Source organism: Uranotaenia lowii, chromosome 2 (genome assembly GCF_029784155.1).
Source record: "Uranotaenia lowii strain MFRU-FL chromosome 2, ASM2978415v1, whole genome shotgun sequence".
Taxonomy (NCBI): Eukaryota; Metazoa; Arthropoda; class Insecta; order Diptera; family Culicidae; genus Uranotaenia; species Uranotaenia lowii.
The window spans coordinates 436,376,337-436,403,394 of record NC_073692.1 but is presented as its reverse complement, the minus strand read 5'-3'; the positions used below and the strand labels follow the sequence as shown (position 1 = coordinate 436,403,394).

General features: G+C 34.6%; 1 protein-coding gene across 2 annotated transcripts in view; it reads left to right on the top strand.

Annotated features, from left to right (window-relative positions):
- The window catches only part of LOC129748410 (uncharacterized), a 92,976-nt gene that overhangs the window by 14,809 nt on the left and 51,109 nt on the right, over positions 1–27,058 (top strand). For both annotated transcript variants that reach the window (XM_055743023.1, XM_055743024.1), the window contains one exon: positions 18,694–18,729. The gene's annotated coding sequence lies outside the window, so the exon portion shown is untranslated. The remainder of the gene's footprint in view (positions 1–18,693; positions 18,730–27,058) is intronic.

The window sequence follows — 27,058 nt, the reverse complement described above, 5'->3', positions numbered from 1 at the left end:
ACCCAGGAGAAGTCGGTTCTGCTTCGTTAATTCTGGCTGCTTCGTGACTTATCGAAAGTGAATTTTAATAACGAGCGCGCCGAAAAGCCAGTTTCTTTTCTGATATCGGCGCCTTCAATTTTCGGGCCTATCAAACGAATTAGACAAATTGAATACGGAGCACTTTAATCGGTTACCGTTCGCGCATAAACACCACAACAACAGTAGGCTAATTCGTGATTCAGAAGCGGTAAAAAGAAAATCAAAGCCTACTACCCGAGCAACATATTTGGGATCAATCTAGCGTATATTTCTCGCCCGTTGTAGTTGCTATTGGAAACGCATTGGTGAAGAACCCACTCGGAAAACAAACCGTAGACAGACATACATATGCAAACGGAAACACTCGCTCGCATGGTTCGGGAAAAACATCCGAATTTGGAATAATTTCACGCCTTATTATTACAAACACCGAGTCGGTGCATTGCCAGGTTGAGAGGCGAAAAGCCGATGAATGGTTGAAATTTGAGGCAGAAAAGTAAAAAAAAACAAAAATCTTGGTCATCACCGACGACCGGGTATCAATTAGTGGGGAAATTCGAGCGAACTTTCACGCTCGTTTCACTACTCACTCGCTCGCAGCAGTAAAAGCACTGCCAAAAGATTGTGGATATTAGTTTAGCCTTTTTGCGGACCTCTAGAGACGTATGCAAATGTTCAGAGGCTGCGGGGGTGTTGTTTCGATCGAATGTGAGAAGAGCTTGTGTGGGGAAGACATGATAATTCTCTATATGGGTAGGTATCGCACAGTAAGCGATTTGTTTCTCGAAATTTCTTTAATAGAAAAATGAAAAACCGTAAATGAATTTCGATATGTTTTGTTTCCGAGTAAGGTGAGTTGAGATAAAGTGAGCTTGTCCGTGTTATTTTGTTGGGGGTTGAATTTGTTTGAAGATACCTGGCGGGGGTCAAAAGGGTAACTTGGCTCATGTTTGTGATGCTTTATGAGTTGTTGGTTTGGTGATGATGATGAGTAGATTTGGTCAGCGCCCTTTTTTTCTCTACTTTTATGTTTTTTCGTTTTTGATGGCACGCAATTCCGTGTGAAAATTTTCATATTAAGAGGCCATTAGCCCTGCCATATAGGCAGGCATGATGGGTCTTTTGAGCGTTTGGTTTTTTTGATTTGCAATGATGCCTCATGCCTTCGCTTAACAAATTTCACCAGACTAAAAAGGTTAAGGAAATTTGTCTTCAGCTTAGCGTGTTGTACAATCGCATACATTGTTTAAGTTTATGAAGTGTTATCAAAATGCCTAAGAGCTGTGCTGTAATATCATAGCAATTGAATAAGTTTTGTTTGTGAAAAGAAATAAATGGAAGTGATCATAACATCAATGATTAATTCAATTTTGAGATTTTTCAAAATAAAAACTCTAAATCTTTTTTGAAAGCTCGTCTTTGTTATTCATTATGTCGTAACTCTAATATATAAATAATATTTTTGATTTTAATTTAATGATTAATGGCATTTCGGTGAACTATACATTCTAATAGGAAGAATTTCAAATGAAAGTAATGAAAATTATAGACGGATAGATTAGATTAGGAAGCATGAAAGGTGTTGAAAATGAGCCAAGAGCGTGATAAACTGTTAACACAAATAATATTTTTTGAAAGTCTAGTAAGTATGATGTATGTTTTGCTGCAAATTGGGTCATCTTTTTTGCATGAAAATTCTAGAATACGCTAACAGCCCAGGTATATGTGAACCTATTAAAGTTTTCCTGAAAAATGTTTTTTTTTTCAAATAAACGTAAACTACCGTTTAAGTGCTGCAAAGAGCAAGTGTTAGCTTTTGACGCAAGTCTCACGTCAACTTAAGACACAAGTTTCTAGCTGATCAAAATGGGCTTGCCTTCGATAATTAACCTTTTTCATACTATGCTGCTGATCGAGAACAACGAAATCGGAGGTGTTGATATTTTATATATTTTGCACTGCATCTGATCTGGTGAGTTATTTATGTTTTAATGAACATGGGCAAGAGTAGTATGTAAATTTCAATAAAGCATGTTCTTAGGAGGTGAGGCCTGAATGTGGTTTACAGTTTTGATGAAGTGTCATTTTGTGGTTTAGTGTATGAATTCTATATGAACCAGTTTCTCATAGCCAGTTAGTGTTCTTTCCAAGTCACGATTCGTTTGGATTTGAAAGAATACTTCTGAGTATGGTAAACAGGTTGCATACAATTATGAATTTTAATTTAAAATATTGCTCTATATATCTATCATTTTATCGTAAACCTTCTTTTTCTAAAAATCTATCAGAAAAAAGCTATGCTTCACACCAGCATGTTATCCACACAAATGACAAAATTGTACCTTATCTGTTTATTAATTTTTTCTCAATTATTATAAAATGGCCATCAGCTTAGAAATTTATTTTATGATTCAACCCAAATTTTTTAAAGGTATATTTTGTAGAATGGCAATTGTTAAAATTGCATTAAAAATAACCTGAATATGCGCCTAATGACTGATTCCGCGCAGCCCTTAGTCCTGTTCCCAGTCCCCAACGATTCAATAGATCACCAACGACAACAGCCTGAGAACTGGTTCAAGCATGCCTAATTGACCTCTGAAAAGGAAAGAACCTTCACAAATGCAGGGAAACCCGTTCCCCTCAACTAGCTAAGTGTCAAGTGTAACTTTTCAAGTGCAACCTATTGTCAGCCCATATACCAGCTTAATTTACACCCTTCTACGTTAAGATATTGAGTGTTGAATTTGTAAAATAAAAAAATGATATCGTACACACCTTTCCTGAAATGGATCACGATGGGCTGAGCTGAGCCCAAGTGTAAGTTTTGTTTCGTTTCGTCGTAGCAATTAACTTAAGCACGCTACTCGGTTCAGGTTGGGCTGCACTTTTGCTGCCGATTGTCTAGCGGTCTTGGCGTATGAACTCAGACCAGGAACAAGGGGAGGTTGTTCGTTGCTGGAGTTGCACTTGACTTCGAAAACTTGGAAATCGTGTAATTCGCTGCATACATTATTTGTACCACGAGAGAGAGCCAGGCTAAACTAAAACAAGACGGCCTGTCGAAGCGCAAAATTCACATTACTCAGAGACGAGACCACAGGGCAACTTTTGGATTTGACGATCATTTTTTCATTCTTCTACATTTTTCGTTCAATGTTGCATTCATTTGAGCTTTTACCACCTTCTTGAGGTGTGTGCATTTCTCTTTCGAGATGTTACGGACTTGACTGGTTTTGTTCTGCTGTTGGTTCATGATTGTTTGTTGTGCTGTTGGTTAATTTGTTTGAATAGGCCGGCTGGGCTAACTTCTTCGTCTTCGTCTTTGGTTAGTCATCATCATCTGGGAACAGAGTTTTCTTTTCATTTTTCAAGCTTTCCACGACAGGGCAAAGCGCAAAAAAATAACTTGTTTTAAATGTGCCAGAACATCCATTATTATTACGGTTTTGTGCCATGTCGAATCATGTGTGATCTATGGAATGGATTGTGAGAAAATGTTCTGGCTGAGACTGAGACGTCGTCGTGCAATAATTGCAGGGCAACAGGCAAAAGAGGACAACAGGGCCGTAGATGGTGAAATCTTGGCCATTGTTCGACCTTTTCGGAGCACGTCCCTTGGCTTTTGTGGGCATTTTTTTTTAGAAAGTCTCTTATTTTTTAAATTCCCAAGCGTTTTGAAAAAACAATCAGCTTAAGAGTAAAAGCGGTTTTTACACTTGAACTACAATTATGGTCTAGTCAGTAGTATTATGAACCCATTTGTCCCTTGCAAATATACCTAAATACACATCTATATAGACCAGTTTTTTTTAGCAAGCAATCATCTTAACACATCCGAGTGCAAATTATTATACATCTCTACATCTCTAACAATTCTAAGAAAAGAGATAGTTGACTACGCTAAACTAAACAGCTTATTTGTGAATTATTTAAACAGTATTCAACTACCAGAAAGTGTTGATGAAGGCCTACAAGAAATCACATCAACTTACAATCGCTTTGTGAAAGTTTCTACTCGTACACTTAATAAAAGGGTAAAACTTAAAGGTAATTGCTGTCCGTGGATGACATTTGACCTGTGGACACTCATCAAAATAAAAGGTAATTATTTAAAACGATCAAAAAAGCATCCTAATGATAACAATTTGAAAGAGATGTTAATTCATTTAAATAAAAAAGTGAGTGCAAAAAAACAAGAATGTAAAAGGCTCTATTACGAGCGCTTATTAAATAATTCTCCGCATTCTAAGCTCTGGAAAAACATAAATACGCTCTTAGGTAAATCTAAAACGACTTCCTCAATCAACCTTTCAGATGAAAGAGGTGTTATAACCAATAGTACACAGATTTGTGAGAAATTTAACAAACATTTTTCCACAATTGGAAAGAACCTGGCTAAAGAGATTCCAATAGACACTGAAAATGATCATTTGTCTCATATCGCACAGGTAGAAAATACAATCTTCTTACGACCCGCTAATGTAAACGAGGTTCGATTAGTTATTTTTTCACTTAAAAATAAAAAGGGTCATGGACCAGATGGCTTCCCTGTTAATGTCCTAAAAAACAACCATGAAACATTCTCGTACATACTCACACAATATTTTAACCAAATATTAGAGTCAGGAGTTTTCCCGAACTGTCTAAAAATTGCGAAAGTTATCCCTGTTTTTAAGGCTGGCGATTCGCTTGACGTCAATAACTATCGTCCTATCTCGACCTTAAGCGTTTTTAGTAAAGTGTTCGAGAAGCTTCTTGTTAATAGGATTGTAGACTTTCTAAATCAGAACAATATACTCTATAAACTGCAATATGGATTTAGATCAGGCTCGAGCACTCAAATTGCCATCTCAGAATTAGTGGAATCTATCATATGTAAAATAGAGTCAAAAAATGTTGTTGGGGCATTCTTTTTGGATCTCAAAAAAGCTTTCGACACTCTAAATCATGACATATTATTGTCCAAATTGCATAAATACGGGATAAGAGGAACAGCAAATAATATCCTTCGTAGCTACCTAGAAGATCGCAAGCAGTTTGTGGCTATTGAAAATACAAGAAGCGAATTAAGAAATATTGATATCGGTGTACCACAAGGGAGTAATATCGGGCCATTACTTTTCCTCTTATATGTAAATGATTTATGTAACCTTCAACTTAAAGGCACAGCACGTTTATTTGCCGATGATACAGCAATTTTTTATTCAGAAACTTCACCTGATATTATAATTCAGCACATTGAAGACGACCTAAAACTGCTTTCAAAATATTTCAATTCAAACCTACTTTCACTTAATTATACAAAAACCAAATACATGTTGTTTCGTTCTTCACATAAAAAACTGCCTCGTACTAATGACCCAGCTATGAATGGTAATACGATTGAGAGAGTTAGTTGTTTCAAATACTTAGGAATTTACTTAGATGAAACTCTTTCATGGAATCGTCAAATTGAACACCTGGAAAAAAAAATTACTCCTCTTTGCGGTGTTCTTTGGAAACTGAGAAATTTTGTTCCCCAACATGTTCTCTTTAAATTTTATTTTGCGTTTATTCACTCTCATTTGAACTACCTTGTTATGATATGGGGAAGAGCTTCTTTGTCTCACTTACAGAAACTTCAAACGCTCCAGAATAGATGCTTGAAAAACATCTTAAAACTCCCTTTGTTATTCCCTACCTTTCAGCTATACTCTTTAAGAACGCATAACGTTCTTCCAATATCTGAACTCTGTGATTTGCAAACTGTTATATATATCTATGATAATCTACACTCAACTGAAAATATTCAAAACCTCCATTTTACTACGGGGTTGCGAACTCATAACACTCGCCAGTCAGATTTCTTGCAACGAAGCCGATCCACAACATCATTAGGGCAAAAAAGAATTTCGTTTATTGGACCTACTAAATACAACACCTTACCAACTGATATTAAAAACATAACCAATCGTTCCATGTTCAAAACCAAAGTGATACAGCTTTTGAAAGAAAAATTGAACCATTAAAACAGTCGATCATCAACCAGTCTTTGTTTTGCTTACCTTTTGCATATTTGTAGCGTTAATTTCTAATATTATTATTCTTTAAAAAATTGTAGTTTGTATTTTTATCTTATTAAATTATTGAACATAACTTGATAAAATTAGTAAATATAATTAGTGTAATAGTAAATATAGTATAATGAATCTCTTCAAAGGAAATTATTTTCCATTGAGATTCATATTGTTGTCAATTTAGTTAAATAATACATTTCCTCGCACGACATTAAACAATTTTGTGTTCTCAGCATGATTAAAATTTGCTCGCGTTAACTTTTATTATTCATTGCTGCCAGACATGCTGAGAACAGTAGCGTCCATTACCAGGGGGCTCAATTGAGCCTTTTGGTGTGGGTGGGCCGTTACAAAAAAAAAAATCTAAAAAAAAAAAAGGGTTTCGAAAATCAAACGAAGCATTTGATATTGATAGTTTGAAATAAACAATAATTTTTATGGGTTGAAATATGCTTATGCTTATGATACATACACAGCCAGATCTTGTCAGCATCCCGGTGAGTAGTAAAAGTACATTCACTACTCATCTTAACTTGGCCGGGCCCACTGTGCAGTATTGGACGCAGAGACAACTGGAACACAGGGAGGAAGAAACGTGGACAACAGTACCATACGTTTCCATGACTATAAGTGCGATTTTAACGTTGGGAGCACATATGCTAAATTTCTGTGCTCCTTAATGGTGGTCCGTGTGACTTCGTCCTTCTGTGGATGGAAATGATATATTTCTGTACAGAAATCCAAAACCCCATGGTATAATTAATGATCTTACAAATTTCCTTATTTTTATTATTTAAAAATGTACGATTTCAGATGTCAGATTGCATTTGCTTTAATGTTAATAAAAATTTAGAGTTTTGGATTTCGATGCACTATCATTTCTGGTCTTTGACCTTGGATATAGCGCCTTTGCTCGCTCTTGAAAAGAAATATTGAAAGAACAAAAAAATATAATTAGTGTAAGCATCCCCCTCTCCCTTCTAAAAAAATAGGACACCAATGTGTCTCAATGGTATAGAATGAAAATATGAACACAGCTCCAGTCCCACAATGAAGAAGGTTAAACTCAAAACTCCCTGATAGCTGAGTGAATATGAATATAATTCGAAACGTTGCCTTTTCTTGATCTTATGATTTGAAGAAAAAAAAAAAAATTTTTCTATCAATTTTCGTATCTCAATTAGAAACAAACTACGCTATTACCGAATACCTGAATAAAATGCTCCCTCCGGCCAAGCGCAACAGTGGAAAGCAAAATCCATCCAAGTACCCATTGAATAATTTTGCAGTAAACTCGAGCATGCACCCACACTAACAAGAATTTTCTACATGAACACCACACTTTCCTGTGCTTTCCTCCCGCTTGCCAATCCAACCGTTCTGGCAAATTCATATTTTAGGCGTCACTAGACTATGCCAAGAAAAAAAATCCAAATTATGTTTCCAAATTTTTAAGTTTAACCAATATCTAAAAAAAATAGTATCACTCCCAACATATTTTAACTAAATAACTGATCGAAGAAGCGGCCCTTAATGTCTTGAGATGAAAGAAATAGAACATATAACAGTATGTACAGGCAAAATAGTTTCTACCTTGATTACTTTAAATTGAACATACATATTGATAAATTCTTAATTGTGCAAAACTGAACCATGCTAACAAAATCTGATTTGAGCTCTCCTGTTTCAACGTCATCAACCATCGTCGTCATTCAATCGACGTAAAATTGTGTTGTGTGGGTTGTGTGAGTTGGCACCAGGGATGCCAGGTGTTGAGGATAAAAAATCTGGGCAATTTTGAAAAAAAGTCTGTGTGTGTCTGTGCACAAGGAAGATCACAAATTTGATACTGAACAAGAAGTTTTTCGATGCGTGTGAGGTGGGGGGGGTGGGGGGTATTCGGTTTATTTTCGAGTTGAGAACTACATAACTAACACTGTTTCCTACCACGTACCATGCCAAAAAAATGTTTATGAATGATTGGTCGAATACCCATGAATACAAGCGAGATTTTCAGTCTAATCTGGCACTTCAGGATCAAATCCGACACATGAATACTGATTTCATCACTCAATTTCAAAAGTCTGTAAAATCTGGGCACTCTGATAAAAAATCTGGGCAAAATCTGTGTCTGACCAATATCTGGACGAAGGGTCAAAAGTCTTGGTTTTACAGACAAATCTGGGCACCTGGCAACCCAGGTTGGCACCGAGAGGTTTAATGATGACAACTGAAAACCTCCATCTGTTATTAATGGAATTAAAGGAATAGTTTTCAATACATATCCGCTACGGTGAAAAATGTAAATATCAAAAATAATACTTAGCTGTGGTGTTATTCGTGATTTGTATGCTGCAGATATACGTGCTAGTACTTCCTCCATTTGATGATGATGATTGTCATAGAGGGTCTAGTTAAGCTTTCTTCGTGTGTGTGTTCTAGCTAAGCTTTCTTCGTGTGTGATATTTTCACTTGCATAGATATCATCTCACACACACAAACACACTCGATCTAGCCACTGTCCGTTTTCTCCCAGTGCCCAGCACAAAAATTGAACGATTTGAACAAATATTTAACACACTATTTCAACTGCTGGTTACGCAATCCAACGTATTTAAAGAGGATTCACATTCGATCAACGTTAACATTCATAAGGCTAGCCGAAGCACGTAAATTTTACCCCGTACCCCGGGGAAACCAAATCTCCAAAACTTTGACCGCACTTCTCGGTCGCTTTTTTCACAGTCACAAGTTTCTCCTTTTCCGATGAAAAACTGTTGCTATTTCACGACAAATGCACTTCCGGCTTTCCACTTATAACTTCTAGAGCACCGGTGCCTGTTCAGTATTCACGTAGTATAATTATCGCAGTTTAAATTTATTCACCACATGAAAATTATAATTTTTGTGGACAGAGCAAAAAAACGCGTGCGACGTCAAGGAATCACCGCCTACTTTCCAATAATTTTTATGGGTTGAAATAATCAATAAACTACAAGGTTTTTATAAAAAATTTTGTAAGGAAAATCCTCAATAGAATTTCAATGGAACAAGATCCTTTTATTAGTTCATTTATCTTGATTATTTTTCATTCTTTCTGCAAATATTCATACTTTATTCAAATAAAAAATGATGATTTACCAGAAATCTTTGTTCTGCAAAATTTTGTCCATATGAAGATAGTAAAAGGTTTTTAGAACAGAACCAGGAATTATACCTAAATGTTTTCATAATTCACGTTTAAAGGATTCTAGAGAGCTACATCAAGCGTTATTTCGACAGGCCTGGTGTGCAGAATAAATATGAGAATTATGGTAGAAAAGTAAAAATACATGCCACATTTCTATTACTACTATTCAGTGTTCGGCACAAAAGTGCTAATCCGCTAATCGCTAGTTAGTACGCTAACTTTTCGTTAGCGGTTTTATTTTGCCGCTATGTTTTGATTGATCTAGCGAATTAAAAAGTTCCGCTATTTTTTGTTCCGCTAATTGAGGACCGCTAACTCCCATATATTTGTATCAATCTCTCGAATTCATAGTGATAGAATACACTTTTGGTCATTAATCAAATAAAGGTGACATTATTGGGCACCATTCTGATTGCTTAGTAGGATTCATTGGGGAAATGCGTACTGGAGTTAGAGGAAAGATGTATTTAGCGTATTTTTTTATCCTTTTTGGAACCTTTTTCACTACATTGACAGAAAAAAATAACAATAAATGGTGTTAAACAATATAAAACTATTTTCAACATCCTTTAATCATCTTTTATTTTCAAGTGCTTGACATATTTACTTTTCACTATACAATACAAAAGATATTTTACAGATCAGTTCATATAAATATAACACAAAATCACCATAGAATGAATTGATATTGTTAAGTTGTTAATAATTCATTGTAACATTCATATTCAGTTCAAATAGGAGCTGTATAGATGCTCCTGCAAGTTTGAAAAAGGAGCAAACAGGTCAACGATTTTAAATGAGGATAATGTAGAATTATGCAAAAAAATATTAAATGAATTGCACAAAAGATTGTCTGCAACGAAATTGCAAACCATCTACTTTGCACAAAACCGATAAATCGGATAAATTTTTAACCAAAAAACAGAGATTTAGCTTCCACATTCTGTTCTTTTGCACTTGTAACTGTTCAAATTTTTTTTTTATTTGTAGAACACAGAGACGTGATAAAAATCATATTTTTGACAGTTTAGTTTCGTTGATTGTTCAAAAATTCATTCAATTTTTCAAATTTAAATGACATATTTCAAACATTATTCACTCCCCCTAGAGGAGTTGGAAAAACCGAAGGGGGGAAGAGCGTGACAAAAGAGGAATTTTATATATGTTCCGGTTTTAAAGTTGGTCAATATTTAGCGAATAGCGGTTAGCGCTTTAAGCATAGAGCGATAACTTTTTCGGCACATGTAGCGTATTTAATTAGCGATCGCTAACTTTGACTGAGTTAGCGATTTAATTAGCGGTGCTAATTTGTCAGTTAGCGTTGCCGAACACTGCTTTTATTACTAGATAACTGACTAAACACGATTTAGAGGAAAGTTCATATAACGCCCCATGTGGCTAATACGCGCCACTCTTGTTTTGAGAATATGTAACAATTTAAATGATGTGATAGGCTATGGCAAGTATGATTTTTTTTCATTAAAATGCCCCTGTGTCGTGATAATTTCATAATTTAGGTTTTTCTTCATTTCGATCTAATTTTTAAAACACTTTCAATAAGGTGCCATCAAGCAGAGAAAAACGAATAAGACTATATTTACTGACACATCGATAGAGGAGAATCTAAATTATGATTTTATGCCAAAAAATCATACTGAACTCGCTAAGGTATGGTAAGGTAAGGTATTCTAACACGCCAATCGTAATATGCTGAAAATAGCATTAATTTTCCAAAACGGTCAATTTTCATTTGAAGTGAACAAAAAGTTATAAACCCTTTTTCGAGCGTTGATTTAGCAAAAAAAAGCTACCTTTCTTTTTTTTTTTAAATTTTGTTTAGTCCATTTTGATTTTCTTTCCAATCCAAGTGTCTGTGAGTATTAGTGTGTTTTCGACCTTCGATTCTTTTCGGGTGTGTTCGGCTTCTAGGCGCGTATTTAATATACAGCCTTGCGTATTTGAAACAGAATTTTATTCTTTGGCTTTGAATAAGGTTGTGAAAAAACAAGTTTATTAAGCAACTTATTATTTATTTATTTACATAGTATTCCGTCTCACGACATAACTTGACGAACATAATTCCTAAAATTCACTCGGTTCATATCAACCGTTCTCCAATTTCTCGGGCACCCCACGTTCGCCAGATCACGCTCCACTTGGTCTAACCACCTCGCTCGTTGCGCCCCCGCTCGTCTTGTTCCTACCGGATTCGTAGCGAACACCTGTTTTGCAGGACAGTCATCCGGCATTCTCGCAACATGTCCCGCCCAGCGTATCCGGCCAGCTTTCACCACCTTCTGGATACTGGGTTCGCCGTAGAGGCGCGCGAGCTCGTGGTTCATCCTTCGCCTCCACACTCCGTTCTCCTGTACGCCGCCAAAGATGGTTCTTAACACTCGTCGCTCGAATACTCCGAGTGTAAGCAACTTAATGAATTTAAGTATCAAATATCATAAGAATTTGTAGAAAACACTTTCTTTCAACGAGTACACTCGTTTTTGACACAAAATATATGAGAAATATTTAGCAAATCAGTGATTTGCTTAAGTGAGGCGTAATAGAGCATGTTCCCCTATGTGAACTTCTTGGTATGGAGACCAACTACACTGCAGTATTCAAGGAGGGGTCAAACATAAGCTACATACAAAGTTTTTATTGTGTACGGATCATTAATTCGCAGACTAAATCTTTTTCTCAGTCTCTCACTTGACTACATTTTTCAATCATATTTTGACCTAATTTTATTGATTCTTATCTCAGTTGCTTTTTCGAAAATAATATTGAGTTTTTTACATAACATAGGACTTTTCTAGAAAATCTGCTGTTAGATACTAACAACGTTTGCGACAGAAAAAGATAAAAAGTTGCGAATTATAGAGTTATGTAACAAGATAAAAACTCTGGTGGATTTGTACGGAATGATGAAGAATTGGCTTGTAAAATGAATTTCAACTCACTTCAAACCATATGTTAATCATTTGAATAAGGATGTATCTGAAACATAATTTTTAATTTGGGTGGATAATTAATTTCAATCGAGGGTGTTCCTAAAATTGGTAAAATAAAAAAAAAATGCTTTTCATATATGTAAGAGACATCACAAGCGATAATTCGCAACAACATGGTGAAAATTTTTAAATGATAATTCAAAATAAACTGACAAAACGAAATATTGAACCAACAGATATGACACAAATGAGGAATAAATAAAAGTTACTGAAACTACAAAACATTTCTTTAGATTTTTTTGGCTTTATTGGAAATTTAATAAATATAAGTATTTTTGTGATTTTTGTAATTTTTATAGTTGTTTTTGTTATTTGTATCATGTTAGTTATTTCGGAATGTTTTTTAAAATTTAATGTATACAAATTGATTATTTCAGTAATTTTATAATTTTTTTTATTAAACCTTGGAGGGCATTGATTTTTATGATCCCCTGTTGCTGTTTTCGCCAACAAACGTCTGTCTTCGCGTGAAATATGTTTTTATCGCGTGTGGGTGAGCATAGAATCAAAAAATCGTCGTGGAATCATCGAATTTGCACAAGCCATTTGTAAAGTCTATTGCCCGCTTTAGAGCCACAAGAGATATGAGCTTAACTGGAGTATTTTTTGATGAGCGAAAACTGTCTCTCAGCTTTCTTCGCTCTCAAGCTTCAAGAGCTTTGATGCTCAACCACTTGAGCAAGAGCATTTCAATCTCTGCTTCTGACAGCTTTGCGTCGCCACGTTCATTTCGGTCGTTTTACTAGCCGGGCCCATTGATGCCACATTTAACACGTTCGTCGCCACGCTCATTTTGGTAGTTTTGCTAGCCGGGCCCAAAGAAATTTTCAGAGAGAGAAAGCAAAGAGGGAGAACTCCCATATTTGAAACGTGTGGCGAAGCTGAGCGGTAAACTCAAGTGAGAGAGCGTCACCTGCTTTTTAATGTGACGGGGCCCCCCAGGAAATACACCCGTCTGCCGAATATGGGTGACGTGGCGACGAACGTGTTAAATAGGTATTTTGAACCCCAAAAAATCTTTTATCTGTATGGAAATTCTAAAAATGTCTTCGGGTTTAGAAGTCATAGAAAAATTACACAAACAAAACGTTGTAAAGATTTTGTTTGTTTAAATAAAACCGTTAGTTTTCTCAAGAACTTATCATTTTTTTCATTTTTATAATTGCATCGTGTTTCCGAGAAAATGTTATGTAAGAACCAATCAAAATCTCAATATAATATTCACTAAGGTTTTCTTACGCGGTTTGATTTTGCTCTGTTTTCTAACACTTCATCAAATAACACGGGTTTTGCCATACACACGGTTCTTCTACACGGCTCTCGCGAATAAACAAGATTTTTGAGCGAAAATATTCAAAGCCTTCTGCGTTAACGCCGGATTTCATACCTTTTAAAAAAATCATTCAATCTTGTTCCCGAGTTATTAACCTTTCCATGCTTTTTGGTTCAGTATACCCGAAGCAAACATTAAAAAAACAAAGTTAATTTCTTTCCGATATACATAGAAACAGATATTTTTGGGAAACCAATTAGGGTTAGTTGCCCTACTTTGGACCCATTAAGCGGTGGTTTTTAAATAATGATGTTTTTCTCATAGATAGACGTGAGATTTATATCTTTCAGGAAATTAATTTATAGTTCATGATCTTATCTGCAAGTTTCAATGAGAATTTTAAACATAGTTTTCACCGTTATTGTAAGATTTGGAAATATATGGATGATCAAAATTTCCAACTTTGAACCTACTGTTCCTATTTTGGTACTGAACTGGTTCCTTCAATTGGACCTAAAACGAAAATTCCTATAAAAAGTTTGATTTTTTGAAACTAAATAAACAAATTCATTAAGAATGTAATCTTCAATCAAAAATTATCATAAAAAAGTATTACAGCTTTTAAACGATATAAAAACGCTAAATTTCTGTTTTGAATTTCATAACCACTTTCTCTCCCCGTCAGCTTTATGAACATGGCAATAGTTGAAACTTTTTAGTGTACACTTACGTATAGTTAATTTGCGTAAAGCTGTCAAAAAATATTAGAAATGTTCAATATTGATTCTGAATTACGCCCCAATAAGAAATTCGCACCCTTATTGATTTTTTGGTATTCACTCAAAGTTTTGGTGATGTCAAGTCTAAAAATGGAACATCAAAGTGGAAAGTTTCCTATTTTTGGACCCTTCACAAATTTTCCGGTGTTTCCATTGATTTTCTTTTATTTTATCACAAATAGGTAGCATGGTTCATATTCTTCACAGTGAAAGTATTTTCACTTTAAACTTTGGCTTGGACAGTAGAAAACGAGATTTTTCCTTATTCACTCGGATTTCTCAAAACACGCTCTACTAATGAAGCTGTCTGATTTAAAACTGATAATGAAGTACATTTGTAAAAACGTTGTAAATTTCATCAGAAAGACTTTTTATTAGACAAAAACTGTATGGTAGGGTTCAGGAAGAATAAGAGTTCATTGTGTGCATTGAAGTAGTTTTATCCTATGCTATCAAAATGAGTGATTTACTATTTTCGGCCATTTAGGACTAAAGTAGGCTCTAGGTCCAAAGTAGGAGCACTCACCCTATGTTCTATGAAAATAATAAATAAACTAAAATTTTTGTTCAACAAATTAAAAAAAAATTGATACAGCAAGCCAAACGCGTAATTGAATATTTTATCTAGGAATTCTCACAAATTTATGCATCCATGGAAAGATTTATTCTTAACAATTCCAAGAATAATTGAATTAGCTTACAGTCAGAAGTTATTGATATTGTAAAATAGAGGATATTTTTGGGCCTTTTTCTATTCGAAGCCAACTACAAGTAATTTACTAAACTTCTCAATCTTGTGTTAAATCTAGTGAGAATCTAGAATAAATTACCTACAATAATTTAACATCATCAAATTCAGTCAATATAAGTGGCCAGAGGAAGGACAACAAACTACGGGTCAAATAGGAGTCACATAAATTTTAACGGATATATTGCAAACGGTATGGAAAGGTTTGAGATTGAATATATTCTTCAACATTTTTCACTGAACGTAGTATTCAGTGATTTTTCAGCTGTCCTTCAGGGTGGGCTTAAAATATACCATGTACACCAGAATCATTGGATTCTAGACATGTCGAAAAGACTCATATCTTCTTATTTTCAGCTCATTCGGTAAACCTTATAAGAGGTATTTTACCAAACTTCGAGTTTGTATGACATCTTTACACCTTTTATTCTACCAAAACTCAACAAATTCTCGATTATTGAGGGTGATATTTTGATGTGACAGAGCCTCCCAGGAAATACACCCGTCGTCCGTCACCCGAATATGAGTCCCATGGCACCGAACTTGTAAAATATTTCTATGATTTTTGAAACTGTCAAGAGTACACAATCAGACAACGTATAAATATGTGGGGATCCGATGAACATATTGACATCTATCCCGGATTTTCCGGCAAATTTTTTTTTTAAACATCTAATTTTAGATAAGTTTCACTGTATCGCATTTCTCAATTAGCCGATTTTCTAAACTCAAATGTTTGTATTTTATCGATTTTTTGATAATTATTGCTGTATCAGCTTTTTAGGGGTTAAACTTGTATGACAACTAAAAATTTTTAACTGTCATCCTTGATCCTATCAAGAATGCATTTGAGGTTTTTTTTCGTTTTAGTTATTTTTCAGAACCATCCCAGGAATACATTAATGAACCTCAAAATTATGTTGAGATGGCTCATAAACATTTATTTTTTTAACTTTTAGTTTAAAGTGATAGTTATTCATTTAACGAGCCAGTTCTTAAACATGTAGTATAAATCTACCAGAGCTCCGAAAAACGAGTAAGTCACAGACAGTTTATATCCGACCTAATTTAGCAACATATGAAAAAGTTTTTAAGATTTAAATGCAGCCGTTAGCGCTTATTTATGTAATCTTGTTCGAAATGTATTGTGAAAAACGATTTTTTATGTTCTATTTTGATGATGATACTTGTCAATCCGTTTCAAGGAAGTTTATCAGAACGAAAGTAATGTTTTTAGTCTTATCGAATGCTATGAATTTATTTATTTTGTAATGTTCAACAAACTTTCATGACGTGATTACCTTAAGCATCTTTATTAACGAGATCATTATGTGAAATTAGGCTACCAACTGGTGGTTACAAGCTCATCTGTCAGCGCTAACACCCTACATAATTATTTGGAAAGAATGCAAAGAGACGAGAAAATAACCCAAAAAAGAGCATAACTATGAGACGGCATCATCATAACCGCCGATTAATTCAATCTCTCAGCAATGCTAGTCGTTGGACCTTCTGAGGTCCAGGTGGTCACCTGAGTCCGAGCAAAGTCAGCGGATGGGTCCCCCCAAAGTTGAGTCTCAGTGCGGTACACCCCTCGACGACCTCACGCGATGTCTACAACAACAGCGACGACAACATGGTTCAACTTTGCGCAATAGTTATACAAATGACCACAGCCTCTACTAATCATCCGGGGAGAATGGGACTGGTTGCCCTCGTTTTACCGGTCCCGATGCTGCGCTGGCCATTCCGAACTACGGAGTCTACGATCAGTGGTGCTATGTTTTTGCTGTCGATTCTGCAGGTTGTTCCCTAAAGTAGGGGAAAGGTTTCCTAAATGGGCCTATCGGGTTAAATGACCCTACGGCTGTTTGAGGAAATGGCTGACTAGACAGCTTATCTGACCAATGCATTTTGAGGGTGAAACGCTTAGAACACAAGGCAAGAAAGAATTTTATGAATTTACAAACTCAAAAAAATTTAAAAAAATCATACAAAGTTCTGATACATTTTGATGTAATATTTCGGCTTTTAAAAATTATACGTAAAGAAGCTTAAAACAAAAAAAGGGTGGTTTTTGTTTCTTACTCAAATGAACTTAAGAAATAAAACATATTTCAGCTTTTGTGGAAGTTTAATAATGATTATATAGTGGAATAACAGAGTGTTTTTGTATGCCCCCATCATGTTTGTAAAATGCCTCCATCCTAAAATAACAGGTTAAATAGAATAAATAAATGATTTTTATCATTGAACCTTCAAATCTAAGCTCTGAATAACATCTTAAGAGAGAATTGAAGATCTAAAAACAGATTTGACAAAGTTTTTCTCATGGATGAACTGCCTCCATAGTATGGCAACCCTAACTTTTGTTTTATTCCATAAAATTATAATATACATAGATTTTTATAAAACTTCAGCTTTGTCGTACGGAAATTATTACTTTCTAGCAGTTTCAATGAAATTATACGGAAATATTGCCTAAAAACAGAAATTTTGTTCAAAACATAAATAGGCGCATTTAGCCCGCACGGTTTGAGGTTCGGCATTTTAGACAACACTTACAATAAAATCGTTTTCTTGGAAACAGAAGAAAATTTTAACATAAAAATTACTCCAATGTATAGAAAACAGATGCCTGTACACGTATATATAGTTTTTGTATACATATTCGATGTGATATTTGCTTAAATCAAAGTTCTACTTAATAGGCGCATATAGCCCGCTCCTCCCCTAATGGCCGCGGCGCGGAAAAGTCGGAGGATGGAAGCAGGCCACTACTGTACCCTTACTGTCTTGGACTTCGCACAGAATCGACACAAGTTTACCCCGAATTAAGAAAGAAGGCAAAAACAGGCCGTTCAGTCATATTTTATTCCACTTCATTTCGGTTTCAGTCTGTGATTTCTTACGAGCAGCAGCAATAGTGGTAGGTACATTATTTCACTTTTCATTGCGTATTTTTCACTTTTCATTGAGAGAACACCGCCGTTGAAAAAAAAAATGGCCTTAACTGGACTGCCCATTATTATAACCTGCCTTTGGACGAATTGATTTTTTTCTCTCTCTCTCAATTTTGAGTAAAATGACAATCAAGATACTTGGAAAAGGGCTTACAACAGTGGTTTTCACCTATTAAAAACGATGAATGATTTCGAGAGCACTTTTGAATGGTTCACTGCCTTCATTCAAATGATTACCCACACCAAAAAGATTATTTTATCTTTGGTCGTAGCTAATCGACTTGATTTGATTGAATTCGATTGATTTCCATCGCGCTTGTTTGAATTAAAGAGGTACTTCTGACTGACTTCGATTCCGATGCAAGATGCGATTTTTACGATCAATTATTGATGGGCTGTTAATTATGGCTCTTTCCATCGAAAAGAAAAGGTTCGAATCATAAAAATATGGAAAACACAAAGCTTAACTATGAGGTTTTCTCCAAAGTAAAAAAAATACTGAAAGAAATAAAAATGCCTTTGAAAATCTCAAGAGTGTGTCTTTGGAAATGAAGTCTCAAAAAAAAACATTGCACAATCTAAGACAATTAAGATTAAAATATATCTTAAAAAATCGTGATCCTCATTACCTTTATTTTCTTTTATATTGCAGATATCTTAGCCATCCTTGAAGAATCACATAAGTGAGGTAAGTTTCACAAATTTAGCTTTGTCTGAAATAGTTTTTATTCAACAGTGGAAAACCTTTTTTCGATAAAATGACTTAAACTTTTTTTTTTTTAATATTAGTAACGAATCGGTAAAGGTGTGAAACGACTAAAAAGTTCTTCACGTCAACATAACATTGATCTCATAATCTAATACCTACCTAACTTGGGTCGAGGACACAGTGAACGCGAAGCGAACTACGAAGCGGACTCCTAACCAAGGATACCGAAATCACAGAAAAATCTATAATTTCACAGAGTTTTGAGCCAATTTTCATTACAGAATCTGTGTCACAGAAATACTCACAGATTTGACATAATTTTTGAATTTTGGACGTTTTTCAAAATTCAATTTTGATGTCAATATAAATTTTGGATAATTGGTAATGGATATTTATTTTACTTAATTAAAACAAAAAAAGTATAAATAAATAAATTTAAACACGTTGAGGAAAAAGATGCAATTTTACATGCCTTTTGAATGAAATTAGTGAAAAAAACATCACAGAAAACCGTCACAGAATGTTTGGGTAAAATCACAGAAAGTCTGAATTCTTTTCACTAAAACACAGATTTTTTTTCAGAAACCTTGTTTTCAACTCGCGAGAAAAATCGTTTCTTATTTAAACACGTTGAAAAAAAAAACATAAAAACATCGGCCGGCCACAGCCAGTGCAAACGATTTTTCTCGCGAAGAACCGGCTTTATCGGGCGAATCCATCCAGAGTTCATCCGGACATTCACTGGAAATATCTTCTTTGTTATTTTTCATCGTTTTCATCGCTTTTCCGAAAGTTTGTTTGTTTAATTATCATCGCCGATGGCATAAAATCCCCAAAATATGTTAACAGGGTGAAAGAGCTGAATGGATAGAAGTTTTCGTTGTTCTACGTTATCTTGCAATCCAATATAGTGGCTTCCGCTCAACTTTGAAAAGTGACTGAAAACACATGAAACCCTCACAGTATGGGTGTTGGAAAAAGGGCTCAAAACGTAGAAGTTGATTTAAGCTGTTCGACACCACCATGAAGTCCAATATGGCAGCTTCCATTTAACTTCAAATTGTTCTAATTTGTGTTGTGAGCCTACTTGGTTGAATAATTCTACTGAATCAAAGCAATCGAAAGATTCACTTTAATTTAACCACGGTGAAAGAAAAGTTCAGATACCGGTATTTCGATAGCAACTTACTATCTTCTGCAGTGAGCGTTATCGATTGACACCGAAATCAATCAAAAACGCTCACTGAAGAAGATAGTAAGTTGCTATCGAAATACCGGTATTTGAACTTTTCTTTTACCGTGGTTGAACTAAAGGGAATCTTTCGATTGCTTTGATTCAGTTCAAAATGTTGTAAATAACTGAGAATCGTTTGAATCCCCCACAATATGGGTATTGATTGAAAGGGCTCCAAAACTAGAAAAAAGATGACTTTCTGATTTTTTTACAAAAAAATATTAAAAATCTGAAAAAAGTATTTAAAAAAATATTCAAAAATATGACCAAAGTTATAAAATAAGACAATATTATGTCAAAATTAAAACAAAAATGGGGTAAAAATATGAATTAACTATGACTAAAATTTGACAGTCAAACGACAAAAATCTTAAAGAACTATGACAAACTTTAACGTGACAAATGTCAGACTAAGAATGAAATACAACAAATGTGGTAAAAAGAATATGCCAAAAATATTACACAAAACTTTGACAAAATAATGAAAAAAATTTGACTAAAAATTCACAAATGACAAATGTGATAGAAACTTGACAAAATTTTGACAAATATTATCAACTATTATTTGACAATACCTGACAGGTATAAAATAAGGACAAATATTTGACAAAAAAATTACAAATATGGCATAATAATAACAAATAAAAATAAAATAACACAAATCTTATAGAATAATGAAACAAATATGACAAAGTTGATAAGAATATGACAAAAATTAGACATTAAAATGACAACAAATTATAACGAATGCGACAATAAATTGACAAAAATTTAATAAAATATAATAACCATACGAAAAAAATAATAAAAATATGTATCAAAAATATGACAAATTTAATGAAAATATGACGAAATAAACTGTGTCGTTGATATAAGTCGTGCGTGAATGACATGAAGATTATGTTAAAACAACTTTAATCGAAGCAAATAAAAAAAAATAAGGAACAAATTTCAATAACCGAATGAAAACAATCTGACCAAACTATGACAAAAATACGACAAATGAAAAATGACAAAACATTAACAATAAAATGACAAAAAACGAACAGAACTATAACAATGCTTTGTCAATCTTTTTATCATCATTTTGATTTTTTTTTCGTAATTTTGTCACAATTTTGCCATATTTTTTAGTATTTTTATCACTTCTGTGATATTTTTGTATTGTGAGGTTTCTGTTTTTTTATTGCCAATGTTTTTCATATCTGTTATTTTTTATTAGTTACTAGCTGACCCGGTGTGTTTAAAACAAAATGGTATTTTCAGAAATTATTCAAATTTTTATTGTTTTGTTGGCATTATTTTAAATCAAATTATAACATAATTCAAAAGCAATCGCTATAAAATGAGAGCTGCAGCTGGAGTTTTGAATTGCAATACAAAGATGACTGAAACTAATTTTTTGAATCTTGATCTATAAATTTGTGTTAAAAATCTGATAATTTTAATCTGTTTCTTTATGCTTCGCCCTGAGCTGGGAGGGTCTCAAATTAATCATACGCAAACAATCGAACTTTTAAAATATGGTTATTTTTACTTGATATGTTCTGGATTTATGCTAAAAACTGATAAGAAACCCCCCGCTGTCCTTCCCATAACCTCCTGCTGAATGGAGGTCGTGATCATTAATAATAATCATACCCATTATTTTCGTACCCAAAAATCCCCTTATATCAATTATAGTTTCATTGGTTGATATGTTTTCAAGCTTCACAACAAAATTAATATGGAGCCCCTTTCTTTCTTCCCCTCTCTACACTGTATAGCGTAAGGGTCTATAACAATCGTAGAAATATATCTCGTTACTAAATACCTTTCCATGCTATATGGACCCCCCTCCCTCCTCCTATGTCCTACTCACTGGAAGAAGGATGGTGTGTCAAATAATCATAGAATCATAGAATCATTCCGAAATGATTTTCCATGTTAAGTTTTGTCCATTTCTCGGATTTTGCTAAAAAAAAGTTTAATGTAAGCTTTCCTCTATCCTTCCTATATTCTCAATTCTATCCTCCTATTGCAAGAAAGAAATTGTTTCACATATAAATATTTCTCGTTTTGAAATACCATCCCATGCCCAATTTGGTTTTATTTGCGTAGTAAATTCTTGATTTATGCATAAACTTGAAAGGGAGTACCATCCCCCTTCCGTCCTCCCCATAGAATGGGGGGGTGAGAACTTAATGTTCATAGAAGTATTTTTCGTATTCAAATACTTTTTGATGCCAAATTCGGTTTCATTTGCTTGAATAATTCTCGAGTTATGCAAAAATGCATTTGTATGGAAGCCCCTCTTTCTTCTTTATCTATATCTTTCCGCTGGAAAAAGGTGGAGCTTCAATTTATCATAGAAACATTTCTCGTATCCAAATACCCTTACATGCTAAATATGGTTTCATTTGCTCGATCAGCTCCCAGTTATACTGAAAACTGTAAGGGAGACCCCTCCTCCCCCTTTTCATTCACCTCTTTGAAAGAGTGAGGAATACCAAATATTCATACAAGCATTTCTCGTACCCAAATATCATTCCATGCCAAATTTGATTCCATTTGCTGTTGTAGTTCTTGAGTTATGCAGTAAAAAATGTATGAAACTCCCCTCCCTCTTTTCTTTCTCTCCACTGGAAGAAGGCAGAGGTCTTAAATAAACATTAGAACATGTCTCGTTCCCAAATACCCTTCCATGCCAAATTTGATTCCATTTGCTTAATTAGTTTTTGAGTTATGTAATTAATTATAAGAGGACTTCTCCCCCCTTTATGTCTTTTTAGTGAAAAGAGGGAGGGTTCTCAAATTATCATAGAAATATTTTTCGTATCCATATACCCTCCCATGCCAAATTAGGTTCCATTTTCATTATTAGTTTTTGAGTTATGCAAAAAATTATTAAAAAGGCCCCTTCCCTTTTCTACTGGAAGGAGGAAGGGGTCTCAAATAATCATTGAGATATTTTTCGTATCTAAATACTTTCCCATGCCAAATTTGGTTCCAATATCTTCATTAGTTTTCGAGTTATATGAAAAATTGTAAGGTAGCCCCCCGCCGCTCTTCCTATCATCCCACTGAGAGGAGGGAGGGGTACCTTATATTCATAGAAATATTACTCGCTCCCAAATTCCACTCCATGCTAAATTTGATACCATTTACTTGATTGGTTCTCGAGTTATGCAAAAAACTGTCTTTTTTTGGGAGGCCCCTCCCTCCCTACCATAATAGTAACCTTCCCCTGCCTACAATACCCCCATCTACCAAGTTTCACGCAAATTGGTTCTGTAGTTTCCGAGTCTATAGGGAACAGACAGACAGACAGACAGACAGACAGACAGACAGACAGACAGACAGACAGACAGACAGACAGAAATTGTTTTTTATATATATAGATTTTGGTTTTAATATTTTTTACACATTTGTCATATTTTATATAATGTTGTATTATTTTTGTCCAAGTTTTATCGAGTTTTGTCATTATTTTGTAATTTTTTTTTATAGTTTCGTCAATTTAAAGTTGAACGAGAGCCGCCATATTGAATTTCAAGATGGCGTACCATAGCGTCAAATAGCGAAATTTAACTTCTACCAATTGAGTCCTTTCACCCTATACCCATATTGTGGGTGATTTATGCAATTTTCATTTATTTAAGGCATTTTGAAGTTAGGCGGTAGCCGCCATCTTTGATTTCAAAATGGCGTAATATTTTTCGACGTATTCACAAGGTCCATTTTTCATGTTTTTAAGCTTCTCTTAGCTGTAAATTTTGTCATTTGCTTGTCTAACAGTTTTCATTCTCATGAATTGTTATATTAGCATATTTTGAAACATTCTGCATAAAAAGTAGGTAAAAATAATGGTATGGTTTGATGCCAATTTAAGTATAGTCCGTCTCAAGGCTGGGCTGGGCTCTAAAGGATTAATTAAAAACTAGAATTAAATAGGAATTGAAGAATTGGTTTTAGCAAAAGTTATAGATAAAAAATCCAGTATTCAAACTCCCCCCCCCCAACAAAGTTTCTTCAAAATTCCATGAAAACTCCCGTTTTTCAATTTGGTTTAAATTTAACGTGCCTTTTTTTTTTCTTACAAATTTGAGGAATATACATACATGTTTAAGTTATGTAGTTCTCTAAAATAACGTTCTTCAGAAATCGATCGTTTAGAATGGCTATAATTTTTTATTAAGGCTATGATCATTTTGTATCCTGGCAGTTTCAAACCTCTGTATTTTAAAAACTATTGATTTGATCGAAAAACTTTCTATGGAGGAAATGAAGGAGTTGTTATGATATTTAATGTAAAAATATTAAAAAAATAATTTATCGTTGATAGCAAGAAATACTCTTACTTTATGTTAAATTATAATTTTTATCTTTGCCCACTTTTTTCAGCCATGTATTGATCTATTATTTATACCACAGAAGCTAAACCTTTTCAAAATCATGATATTTTACTCAAATTCATCTGTAAAAATCAATTGGAATCTGGTTGGAACCTTTTCATGAGTAGGCATCTCGAAGAATATGACCTCTTAAATTCGGGTTTAACATAAATTTCTTGGTCCATCAGAACACATCTGTCACATTGCGCAAAACCCGGTTGCACAGATTGCGATCCATGGAACTGCTAATTTTTAGTTAATTCCCGGGTGTCCACTTGACAGGCCACACTTTTCGCCTGTCGGAAACGGATTTACTGCATAGTTAAGAGGTCTGCATTCAGTTGTCCATAATAACCATAAATTTGTTCCTATAGTTGAAATCAAGGGTCCCACTCCGATGCTTGGTTTGAATTTCGTAAGCATCCTAGAGTGGCTCCTTATACTTATCAACCATCTGGACCAAAAAAAATTCAGAAAAAATAAACAGTTCATGAGTTTTCAAGTCAAAAATAAGTACCTAATTTCCGAGGCGCAAAAAGCGTAAAAGGAGCAAATTTGTGCAAAATTATTTTTACTATGGCTTTTTGCACCGTAAATATCTCAAACACACGTTAACGTAAAAATGTGAAAAAAATAGGCAAGATAGTTTCTTTCTGCTGCTAAAGTTTTGCATATCCGAGCTTTAGTAACCTAGCTATCACCGAAATGAAGTGCCCGGATACTAAATGATCATAGCCTTACGTGGAAGAACCCGATTTTTAAAGGCATGATGAGATAATTTTTATTCGATTACATTCGTTTTACCATTTTTATGGCATTCACGACTTTATCAACGTTTCAATTGGCGGATCATTATTGGAAAACTCATCCGATACAACTGTGTTCGATGTTTACTCTTGGGATCGTGGACCTAGGCTCAAGAGATGAGATATTTATGATTTACATACATTTTTTAATTTACAGTGATGTCTACCTTTTATCCAATCTTCATTTTCTGGTTAGTAATGATTTTATTTTTCAATATTTACTAAACTTAAATTTGTGTTGAAACATTTGACTTTTTTTCTGACTGTTATCTTAGGTCAATGTAACGAGATCTCGTGTATTCAGCTGCTATGAGTTGATTCAGTTATAATAACAAGTCTTCAAGAAATTGATTGGTTTTCCATTACTCGTTCATGATGTTAACCAGCAGAAAGAGAATCGACAGCTATAAAAGATTATCACAAAATAAAGGGTTTTCCGATTTGACGTTCAAGTAACGTTAATCATGATACCACGAACATCCATTCAGAAGCTTACATTGATAGAGCACGATAAAAAAAAACCCCACTTACAGTATGTAATTTGAAAGTACCTTCATTAGCTTTTATTCCTCATCAAGAGCTTGATCCGCAAAGTTCACATATCTACCCCACTTAAGTATGAGCATCGGCGAGTATAGACCCGAAAATTACATCTCAAAGCGCTCGTTTGTATCATTTTCAACCCAATTACATTAAAACGATGATCTCCATTATTCAAATTTTTGATCGAGGAGCCGTTCGATTGGATTGAAGCCTGCACACCGTGCCAAAGCCATTTGGATTGTCTGCACCAATGCACCTGGCTGAGCCACGCGAAATTGGCTGAATTACTAGTTCATTTATGTTTATTGATTGCACTTTTGAAAGCTGCTTGTTTGATTGGTGGAGTACGGGAGGTTTGTGAGACTTCATATGCTGGGGTGGTTTAACCCTCACTGTTGGGTTAAGTCTTTGAATCTTTTTTAGTGATCTCAAACCAATTGTAATTATAAAAAAAAACTTGAACGAACGAGAATCTGTTTTTAAATTATGTTCTTTACCATAGTAATGAAACATCCTATTCCGGTAGACTTAAAGAAGCCATCCAAGTGAATAAGTATGAAATTAATTTCGAACGCAAGAATAAACCGAATGCGCACTTCATCGAGTACACACATTTGCACCCAGCAATCATTTCTGCTAGCCAAACCCTTAATTCGCTCAGCTCAACTGAAGGAATCATTTACTGGGATCAGCAACGTTGGAAGGAAACTTAGAAACCATCGTACTGTACCTTTGATATTTGGTTTGAAACTCGTAGCACCAGGCATCGTCGTCGCACTTTTCAAGTTTAAGCTACAAATAACAGCAATAACAAAAAACAGTTAAGATCAACACAAGTGAACGGCTACTAATGCAAGGACTGAGTGATATTTCCAAAGCATAAAAAAAACTAAAAATAATTGCCTTTTTGAGTGACTTTTATTAGTGTTGAGCAAACAACCTGGCTTACACGCGGCTGACTGGCTGCGCGATCAAGTCGAAGATGGGCGACCCTGATGATTTAGTTAGTCAGTTTTATTCCGTTTCGTGGCTCAGCAGGATCTAACAAATGTGTAGGCGTAATCTGCGAGCCGGTATGCTTCGCCGAGGATTTACTGAAATGGAACGGAAGGCACCAGTGCAGAGATAATGATAGCAGGCAGCAACTGTAAAAGTCTTGGTGCAATATGGCCATCGAACCCGCACCCATTGTTTCACGCTATTTCTATAACTTTATCTAAGTAGTATGTGCCTTTTTATATATTTTTTGCTATGCTGAGGGCTCGATGCCCCCGAATATGACAAGATAGCTACGCAGAAAATAAGTAGCCACATTAGTAGTAAGAAGGTACCCAAATACACATGTATGTAGG